The sequence below is a fragment of the Sceloporus undulatus genome, chromosome 1, assembly GCF_019175285.1.
Source record: "Sceloporus undulatus isolate JIND9_A2432 ecotype Alabama chromosome 1, SceUnd_v1.1, whole genome shotgun sequence".
NCBI lineage: Eukaryota > Metazoa > Chordata > Lepidosauria > Squamata > Phrynosomatidae > Sceloporus > Sceloporus undulatus.
Genome location: NC_056522.1, coordinates 172,139,077 through 172,150,096, shown reverse-complemented (window position 1 = coordinate 172,150,096; position 11,020 = coordinate 172,139,077). Strand labels below are relative to the sequence as shown.

The 11,020-nt window shown below is 41.3% G+C and overlaps 1 long non-coding RNA gene across 1 annotated transcript; it reads left to right on the top strand.

Moving 5' to 3' along the window:
• LOC121918911 lies at window positions 1-6,315 on the top strand. The gene is made up of 4 exons (XR_006101341.1): window positions 1-76; window positions 4,369-4,397; window positions 4,975-5,032; window positions 5,877-6,315. It is a non-coding gene; the product is annotated as an uncharacterized LOC121918911 (long non-coding RNA).
• The last annotated feature ends 4,705 nt before the right edge of the window (window positions 6,316-11,020 follow it).

Sequence of the window (11,020 nt, the reverse complement as noted above, 5' to 3'; positions counted from 1 at the left end):
AATGTCATTGAACAAGATTCTTTGAGTGATATATTGTTGGATGGATGGGAAGTTGAAACTTCAAGCACCAGTGCAGGTAAGTCATAGAATCCTAGAATTGTAAGAGTAGGAAGGGATCACCAGGTCAACCAGTCCCACCCCCTGCCATGCAGGAATACATAACACAAGCACTCCTGAAAGGAGACACATCCAGCCTCTGCTTTATGACCTCCAAAGACAGTTTTCCCCTCTCCAGGACATTCTGTTCCATTAATTAGGGCCCAATGTCATAGAATCATAGTGATGGAAGAGACTACAAGGACCATCCAGTCCTACTCCCTGCCATGCAGGAACTCTCAATCAAAGTATACCTGACAGAAGGCCATCCAGCCTCTGCTTAAAGACCTCCAAGGAAGGAGACTCCACTACTCTCCAAGGGAGTGTGTTCTACAGTCGAACAGCCCTTACTGTCAGAAAGTTCCTCTTAATGTTGAGGTGGAATCTCTTATCCTGTAGCTTGCATCCATTGCTCCAGGTCCTAGTCTCTGTAGCAGCAGAAAACAAGCTGGCTCCCTCCTCAGTATGACACCCCTTCAAGTATTTAAACAGGACTATCATATCACCTCTTAACCTTTTCTCCAGGCTAAACATCCCCAGCTCCCTCATAGGGCATGGTTTCCAGACCCTTCTTCATTTTAGTCGCCCTCCTTTGGACATGCTCCAGTTTCTCAACATCCTTTTTGAATTGTGGTGCCCAGACCAAAGCAGAATAGAGTGGCACTATTACTTCCCTCGATCTAGACACTATACTTTTATTGATGCAGTCTAAAATCACATTGGCCTTTTTAGCTGCCGCATCGCATTGTTGACTCATATTCAACTTGTGGTCTACTTGGACTCCTAGGTCCCCCATTCTATATTTGTGCATTTCATTTTTCTGTACTAAAATCTGCCAATGTGATTTTAGGCTGCATCAATAGAAGTATAGTGTCTGGGCACCATAATTCAAAAAGGATGTTGAGAAACTGGAGTGTGTCCAAAGGAGGGCGACTAAAATGGTGACGGGTCTGGAAACCATGCCCTGTGAGGAACGGCTTAGGAAACTGGGTGTGTTTAGCCTGGAGAAGAGATAGTTAAGAGGTGATATGATAGCCCTGTTTAAATATTTCAAGAGGTGTCAGTCACATTGAGGAGGGGCCAAGCTTGGTTTTTGCTGCTCCAGAGTTGCCATCTCATTATAGCTATAATTAACCTGTGTTTCAGGGGATTAGTGGCAGGTTGGAAGTAGCTTGTCATGACACTTGCAGTAGCCATATCCTCTGGGAGGCCAAAAATGCATACAGTTGTGATCAGTAAATAGATGTTAGGATTTGTTTGTTCTTGATTTTGTTTTTGGTTTGTTTTGTTTTGTTTTTTGTCTTCAGGAACAGGCCTGGAGGGATGAGGGAAGAAAAAAATATCTCTAGTGGTTCCTAATTAAGCATTCAGGAGCAAGTCACCCCAAAATAGTTTATATAGAAAGCCTAGCTTGAACAATATATTGCTGGGAAAATACATTTTCCACAGTTACAGTGTGGACTGCAGGCAAGCTCCAAGCAAGCAGGGAAGCCTAAGTGGAGTGACAGTAATATTGCAAATTTAAAAGTAATGACACTGACCCATTACTGCAAATCATTACTCTCATTGGCAAGTTTAGTTAGGCAAAATGAATTAGTAGCTGGGAAGGAGGGCTTGTAGGCAAGAAATGCATGTAACATTGTTTTCTAGGCGTCTTCCTCCATTTAATAGTAGCATTTATCAAAACTGAAAAGTATGTGTGTTTGAACTTAGATTTCTCCCTCTAGAAAACTCATGGCAAAAGTGCTATAATGCAGATTTCTCAAACTGTGGGCAAGGGACCACTTGTGGCTCTCAGCTCACATTCAGGTCACTGCCCCAGCCTGTCCAGAACCTGCCTTGACTGCACCACACGCAGTTGGACTGATAACTTAGCAGGAGCTCTGTATCCATATAGAGATCTGAAGGAAAGGGAAAGGAAATGGAGAACAGTGTGGCTGGCTGAGTGTAAGGGAAAGTGGTGAAAGACTGGGAAGAAGGGAGTTTTAAGAGGCAGACCAATTAAGGAAGAAGTGTGGAGCCAGCCTCCTGGGCAGAAGGCAGGAGGAAGAAGGTGACCATGAGCAAAAATGGCCAGAAAATAAGAGAGGTTTTTGCTGGGGGTGGGGAATTCCCTCTTTGTGGCAAAGGGGCTTTCAGGGGGAGAAAAGGTTAATTTCTTCGATTAAAAAGGGAGAGAGACATCAGTGAATAGGAAGGGGGACGCTATTATAGATGAACTGAATGCAAAAGAAAAAGGTGAAGGAGGGTTTTGGGGTTTTTTAAAGGCTGTTGCAGGGAATTGAATAAAAGTTAGGTATAAAAGACAGGGGGAGAAGAAATGACAGAAGATGAGTAGGAATGCTTTGAGGGACGTATGGTGATGGTTAGTGAAGGAAAAAAACTACACCAGTGGATCAAGACATTCTGATTGATACAGGCAGAGAGATTAATCATGATGACTCCAAAACTATTGTCTGTGCTTAACTTGAAAGCCAACTGAAATTTTCTGCCACAGTATCAGTAAAAAATTACCACTAATTGTCAGACAGTTATGCCATATTTGACCTTCACCTATCAGTTTTGTCAGGCTTGAGTTTCCCAAAGGCAGTTGGGGGCTAAATGTTTGAGAATCTCTGCTGTATGATATCCATTTGCTTTCTGGGATCTCCCCTTGGCTTATTCCAGTTTCATGAGGCAAGTTGTAAGTACAGTATCCTGTTCTCAAAACTTGCAAATGAATTTAACAGTTTACCTGTTCTCAAAAAATCTTCACCTTCTCTGTAGTGTATTGAAACCATTTTGTAATCAAAGCTCATCAGAATGAAAGTAATTTTTATACAGGTTGAGTATTCCTTATCTGAAATGCCTGGGACCAGAAGCATTTCGGAGTTGGGATTTTTTTTGGATTTTAGAACACAAGCAATGTATCTGCAATATATTTGCAAGGCTGGAGAGAGACATGAGGATCTGTGAAATGATAGGAACCCAAGCATAGTGTCTGGCGTGAATCCACACCTCCTGCCATTTCACAAATCCTTGCATCTCTCTCCAGCATTGAAAATAAAGGTACATACTATACTATTTGTGTATTCCAAAATTCAAACCTCAAAGCCTCATGTTGGTGCTCTAAAAGTTTTGGATTTTGGAGCATTTTAGATTTCTGGACACGGGATACTCAAACTTGTATTTGAGTTTTGAAGTTTATCAGGAAATCAGAAATAAGGGTTCTGAACTGAGATGAAGAGATACTGTCAATTTCATGAAAGGTAAAAGTAATGAGTTGTAGCTTTTCTTACTCAAAAGTCTGTAGCCAAATTATATCACTTCTTCCTTTATAACATAATAAAAATGTGGTGGTTCTCCTCTCCACCCTTGGAAAAATCTGTCCAGAACATAGATGAGAGTAGTGCACTCTTTTTCCCCCCTGTCTTCTGTTATATCATTTTGGTCTCCTTGGGCTAAAGCAGACTTGCAAGAAGGAGTGGCCTTTGCCTGCTCCAGTCCCAATCAGCCTGGGACTGCAACAACCAGACAACCCACTCCCATAGTAGGCTACCGCCGCGGTTCTAAATGGACCACCGGCAGGAGCAGGTTTAATCCGCTCCTGGAAAGTCTGACTCCTGCTGCCTTAGCGTGGTTTTGGAGCAGCTTCCAGCCACTTTGGGAATGTGCATCATAAACACACGCCCCTGAAGTGGCTGAAAGCTGCTGTATTTGGCCTGTCTGATTTGCTACCAAGACCATTTATATCAATCACTGTTTTGATGAACTGACACCATTCCCTAATGACTGTTGTTTTTTCTCTCTCCCACCCAGTACAAGCCTTGTCTACTATTTCTGCCAATAACTGAGTAATGCAGCAACTGCCTCAAGATCTTATGAGGTTCCTTGGCTGTTGTGAAACTTTATGGGGTTTATGCATGCATATAGACTAGGAACATATACAATATTTTGTGAGTGGCTGTAACATTTTGAAATGGTGCCTAGTAATTAAGCCTAAGCATGTATAGCTGAGACAGCATTGTGTAATGGTGTAATGCTTTAAGTGTTGGATTGGGTGTCTGGGAGTCAGGAATTTAAATCTCCGCATAGCCATGGAGACCCATTATATACTCTCAACCTCAGAGAAAGAGCTTGCCAAGAAAACCGTAGAACAGGGTAGCCATGCAAGTCAGCTTGAAGACGCATAATAAGAATATGTATAACTGAAGCACTTCCATATTTTCTTGTTTTCCTCCCCCTCCAATATCTTCCCTTTTCCTCTTTTATCTGTGTTGATTTTTTTTCCAGGGGAGCATGATGTACAGTGATGGTATTAAGTAAGTACTAATTATCTTTTACCTGTTTAGACTTTTGCAATATAAATTAAAGGTCATACCTGCCTAAAAATGTAATAACAAAATAAACCAAGTTTCTTCCAAAATCAGGAAGAAATCTGGGGGCAGCTCTTTAAAGCAGCCTATGTACAAAGCAAACAGATGTTTTTCTCCTGTTTTACATACGGACTGTTTCAGACCTTCCTCCAATAAAATTATTTCTGTCCACTCTAAAATTCCCCCTGGATTTTAAGAGAGGATACCAATCTCTGCATATGCTGTAAATATGGGGAGTCTCCTTTCTCGTTATTTTTGTGTGTTCTCAAACTCAGCGACAGGTTTTATGAGATGAGTGGGGTATGGCCCATTGTGGAGCTTCCCTTAGGGACTAACTGGATTTGTTTGAACGTGGGCTGTCGTGAAGTATGATCAAGTAGCTCCTTTCAGATGGAAGATTTGACATCTTCCATCTGAAAGGAGCTACTTGATCATACTTCACTCTCATTTCTGGCTAGGTGGGGTGAGATTTGGCATGTTGATGCTCCCCATGAGCTAAATGTAATCTGATGTTTTCCTTTAGATCTTTAGCATGCAGTTGCCTCAGCAGACCAGTTGATGGAAAAGTTTTCCTTGATATGGTAGGTATAGTGAGGTGTCCTACTATAAAAACTAGATGGAGCTACTGGGTTCTAACTCTCCAGTATATAATAAGTTTTAACTGTCATTTGGGTAGCTTTGTCTCGGCCCTGTAAAAGAAATCAAGTCCTCCTTCCATATTTGTGGGGGCTAGGGGAATAAGACCTCTGCAAATATGGAAAAATCATGAATAACTCCACCCCACCCCCCACTTAGATGCTAGTTAAAGGGAAGGGTTAGCAGGGGAAAAGGAGCAGCGCTGCACACTCCCTTTTTTCCCACCCTCCTGTCACTTTCATTGGCTCCATGCCTCCTCGATCCTTTCCCTGGACAGCCCAAGGAGATGATTGGGATTGGAGAAGGGTTTTTTGGGGGGAGTGGGGAGGCAAGGCACCTCCTGCCTTCACCAAGGCTGCCCAAGGAGAGATCGGGCAGGGAAAGGGAGGAGGAATGCCCACATAAGTGGCTTTGACCTCGTGAATAATTGAAAATGTGAGTCTCCAGGCCGGGAATATGGAGGGCTGACAATAATTAGTTGGTTTCCATAAGCAGTAAAACTAATGGAAGATTTCATTACCATGGTTCATTCTTTTTCTATTAACAGTGACATTAATTTTATAGGAACTGGTCATTAAAAATAAATTCCAGTTTATACTCAGAGAAATTAGGAAAGATTTTTATGAAGACTGTCTTCTGCCATTATAACCCTTGCTAGTGGTACCAGTTTATTTAATGTCACACTGTAAAGTGTATAAATAAGGCAGGAAATGTGTAATTGCTTTAATGTACATTTGTGCATACAAATACTTATGATGGTTTTAAACATGATCTTTTGTTTCCTGACAGAGGAAGAAGTGAATGTTGGTTTAGATGAAAACAATCACTTCATGAAAAGTACACGAAACTACAATTACCTTCGTGACAACTACATCATTGGCATAATGGAGTCATTTTTCCTGCAAACTCTACTTTTGATAGTGATGGCGAGAGTTCAGTGGACAAATTTTGTCCAAGACAGGAGCATCTTTTCACTTCAAAGTCCTTTTAAGAATATTTGAGTACAAGTACATTGCCTATAGTTGTTTAAATGTACTCTGATATGAAGTAGTGGAGTTGCACTAATGTTCCTTGTTTTGAAGGTCTCTCACTGTTAAACACTGAGGCTTATTTATGAAAGAAACATGTTTTCATGTGTATTTTGAGTACACTTTATTGAAAAGTATTTTTAGATAAGGTTTTGTTACTATTTGTTTAATGAAGCAGTAATAAAGCTTATACTTGAAAAGCACTGGTTTTTGCTACTTCATGGAAAGATGTTCTCAGTACATTGTACATTGTGGATCATGCACAGCAGCATGGAACTATTTTTAAAAAATCCAGTAATACTAATGATTTTAGGTAATTTCACATTAAATGCACAGCTAATCAAATTTTATATTTTTGTCTGCACAGGGATGTCTGTAGAGAAATGGTTATACTAATAAAGTAAAAAAATAAGGATTTTTCTGCAGTTGAGGAATATCTAAATGCATTGCCAATTACATTATTTTCCATTTTTATTTTTAGCTTTGTTCTAGTTCAACATCTTGGAAAGCAGCCACAGCTTTCTGGGATTTTTCATCTGCCACATCTGAATGTTATCTGTATTGATTGCTTTACAAATTGTATGCCACTGAAGTTATTGATAACACTAAATAGGACAGCGGCTGGCTGTGTTTAGTTTGGAGAAGAGAAGGTTAAAACGTGTCATGGTGGGCATGTTTAAATATTTAAGTGGATTTCATATTGAGCAAGCTTGTTTTCTGCTGCTCTGGAGACTAGGACAAAAAGCAATGGATTCAAACTGCAGGAAAAGAGAGTCCATCTAAACATTGAGAAGAACTTTCTGATCATAAGAGCTGCTTGGCAATGGAATGTGTTGCCCTGATGGAAAAGAGCACCATAGCCATGTTGCTGCAGCTTGGTGGTGCTCCTTCAGTGCTGCCTTGTATGGATGCAGCGGCAGAGGAGTGCCATGACTCTGTGCGTTATGTGGCATCATGGCGCCCTGGAGGCGAAGTTGGGGTGTGCGTCTTGGGGATGCTACGCCCTGATTCCACCCTCCAACCGGCCTTTGAGGCCAGTCTAAAAAGCCCCGGAGTCTCCTTTGGCTGGATGGCCATTTGTTGGAGGTGCTTTGATTGTGTATTCTTGCATGGCAGGGAGTTGGACTGGGTGGCCCTTGTGGTCTCTCCCAGTTCTATGATTCTTCACAAAAAATGCAATTGAGAAATAAAGCGCCCAGACAGACAGGCCAAAATAAAGCTGCTTCGGGTCACTTTGGAAGTATGCGTCCTAAGAGGCCGGAAGCTGTGCCAAAGCTACACTCCTAAGGACTGGCACACAGCTTTGGCGCGGCTTATGGCCTCTTAAGATGAGGGTGTCATTTAAACAGCATACCTCCAAAGTGACCAGAAGCAGCTTTATTTTGACCTGTCTGTTTGGGCCCAAAGTTCACAAGTATACTCTGTTAATAGAAGTCTGTGGCAGAGCCTATGTGAGTCAAATTTTGGAATATTAAAACTAGCATTTAGCTTTACCTTGCTTTTGTTTTTAAAAACAGCAACAACCCTGGGGCCACTAGCATTTTGACTTACATGTTTGGATATCCTGAAGTTGAAAGGAGGTTAGCTATCCAATTAAGTCTCCAGGTTTTTATGGAAACTTACAGACTCTAGGTTGTTTGCAGCTGTTTAAGGTTGACACTAGATTTTATTGTGGAAAGTTGAAATAAACATGGTCGTGGAAACAATCACTTCGGTGACCATTCTGGGACTATGGAACCCATAATTCATATTGGTACACAGAGGATCTACAGGCAATGCAAGTACTTACTAAATGACTGAAAGGTTGGCCAAATCCTTTTTACTCCATTATCCTCAAAAAGCTGCCCACCAGAGTTATTTAAAATGGCAAGGATCCTGTTGCAATCCAGGCTCTGGGAGGCTAGGATTGGAGTCCTCAGTTGCCTCTGTCATACAATTGCTAAACACTTTGAGGAAAAAGTTGCTCATATTTGCTCAAAACTGGATGCCACAGTTTTTTCAGTGTGTGCAAAGTGTCCAAGGCTCTAATTAGGATTCTTGCAGTTTCAATTCTTGTGATGGGGACAAGACATTCTTTGCTTTGTCTCTGAGGACAGATTTCACACCAATAACTAGTTCAAGCGGTCATCTGTGAACATGCACAAACAGGTTATCTGCACCTGCACAGTACATCATTCCGAGCCTTCTAGAGCTGTTATCCAAGCTTTTTGGTGGTAACACCACCAACTCTATAAGCAACTTAGCAGTGTGCTTTCTACCTAAACTCTCAGTTCAATAGATGCCAAACCTCAGAATCCGAGGATCCAAAGAGAGGCACAACATCATGAGGGGAGGATGGGTGGGGTTGTCTGAGTTCACAGATGACTATTTGGAAGAACTACAGTTGCAGGAATGCAATCTTTGTGCTTGCCGTTATGACTCACAAATGAGAGACTACCAAGCTGCTAAACAGGAGTGAGAGTGCCATGCCATACAAGAAAGTTACAGATCTTAAAGTGAGTTACGTTTCAAGAAAATAGCGTAAGCTTTGAGTCTTGCGTCTATCCTGTGGTTAGAGATTAAGGTCAAAGGCTGTGAACATGTAGCTGCTCTGCACACATCCTCCAAAGATACATCCCTCAGAAAGGCAAATGATGTAGCCACAGTGTAAGAGGAATGGCTGCAAAAACGATCTGATAGATCCTTTTTGGAAACCACCAATTTCAGGAAGCACTGCTTTGAAACCATACCATTTGAAGGAATAACATACAAAGATCTGTAACCTCACTAAAACATTCTAGATTGCAAAAGAGTGGTCCCTCTTGAGATGCAAATGGACTTTTCTGGACTTTGAAAATCTCCCTGTTGTAAGTACATTAGGCTGTGTGTATGATATTGTAATTTTAATTGTGCTTGTTTATATCGCAACTATTTCCATTACATTCAGCATTATATGGGAATGACAATTTATGAGTAACATTGGTACAAAAAACATTACTAAGGATTCTTTATGGTGTGGTATGGGAGGAGGTCAATGGGGTGTGTGACACCAACTCTAGTGACACCACTGGATATAAACATGGGAAGTATCTGCACCCTTTGTTCTTTTGTCGGCACTCAGCCAGCCCAACACCATCTTTGAAGGTATGCTGTTTAAATGACACATGTATCTTAAGAGGCCAGAAGCTGCGCCAAAGCTGCACTCCAGTCCTTAGGACTAGAGTGTGGCTTTGGCGTGGCTTCCGGCCTCTTAAGACACATGCAGTATTTAAATAGCATATCTCCAAAGTGACTTGAAGCAGCTTTATTTTGGCCTGTCTGTTTGGACCCGATGTCAGGTTGTGGCTGCTGGCAGATCTTACCCTCAGGCTGTGGCTGCTAGGAGATCTCGCCATTGTCTCTGGCACTGGCTGATTTTCCTGTCGCTCTGTCTCCCTTTCTAAGTCCTCAGTGGCAGAGTCAGCACTAGGGTCTTGAAGGCAGGGCATGACATGTACAAGCCCCAGAACGCTTATATGCACAAGCTTCATCCAAACAACTTAAATATTTTTTTCATATTTATTTAAATATTTGAAGGGATGTCATGTTGAGAGTGGAGTAAGCTTATTTTCTGCTGCTCCAGAGAACAGGACATGGACCAATGAATGAGATCCCATCTCATTAGGGAGACCTTTCTCACAGGAAGAGCTGTTCGACAACACACTCCTTCAGAGAGTGGTGGATTCCTTCATTGGAGGTTTTTAGACAGAGACTGGATGACCATCTGTTGGGGGTGCTTTGTTTTCTCCATGGTAGTGGGTTGGACTGAATGGCCCTTGATGTCTCTTCTGATTCTAGGATTCTAATAAACCAAAAACCACAGTCACTTTCTTCCATCTTCTTAGAGACTGAGCTCCTGAGAACAAGGCAGCTAGCTCCACCATGAACCAGGTCAGTGACTCAGAAGTCCTGCCCATTAAATAAATATACTCACACAAACCTCCAAACAGTACTGTCAGTTAATTCTGACTCCCAAAACACATGCTAGCAGAGAGACCTATTTTGTACAGCTTATTTCTTTTGAGTCAACCATTTTTTGTATTGCATTTTCACCTATCTATGTTTAGGTGTCAGAATTTTCCTTTGTTGGCTCTTAGTTGTTGTTTTTCCCAGGTTGTTTTACCTGGGATAAACAACAACTAAGAGTCAACATAGTAAGGAAAATCACACTACAAGTACTTGACATCAGTGTCCTGCCGAGCACTTCTTGGAGAAAATTATTTCATTTGGGCAGAGACAAATAGATATAATTAGGGCAGATAATACACCCTTGTGGCAGTGTATATTCAGTTGTTCTTTTTTGCTGGATGTGTTATATTGATTTTGTATTCTATAAATTTGACATTTGCAAGTCTTTATTTGTCAACTGAGTAGCGAAGGAGTGTTTCACAGAGATTATTTCATTTATTTCATCCTGCAACTGGATGTTCCAAAAAAAAAAAAATCTAGTCATCACCAGGCCACTTTCAGAAATTCAGTAATCTGCCAGCTCTCAAATGTCAAGGCATTCTACATGTATAATGTTATCAAAGCTATTAGTTCATGGAATTACGTTATCTGATAAATGCAGAAAGTGAACTGGGAGAATATGGTTTTTGAATTTGGGGGAATTGGGGGGAGGGAAAATGAAAACAGAACCATTTTTTAAGATGCTGATTTTAATATTTTTTGATCTGGGTTTTCTTCATCACTAGGCCTGCATTCCCTGATGTCATGGGTCTTCTATTGCATCTCCAGTGCATATTGGCTGAGATCCTGTATCACAGATGTAGAGTGACTAATATTTAACTAAGTATCATACCCTGGACTGAATGATGTAGGTTCTTCTGGTAGTCAGGATGCAGCAGAACGATGTTTCCAGCCAGTGATTTTTCACCAGTGATTTCT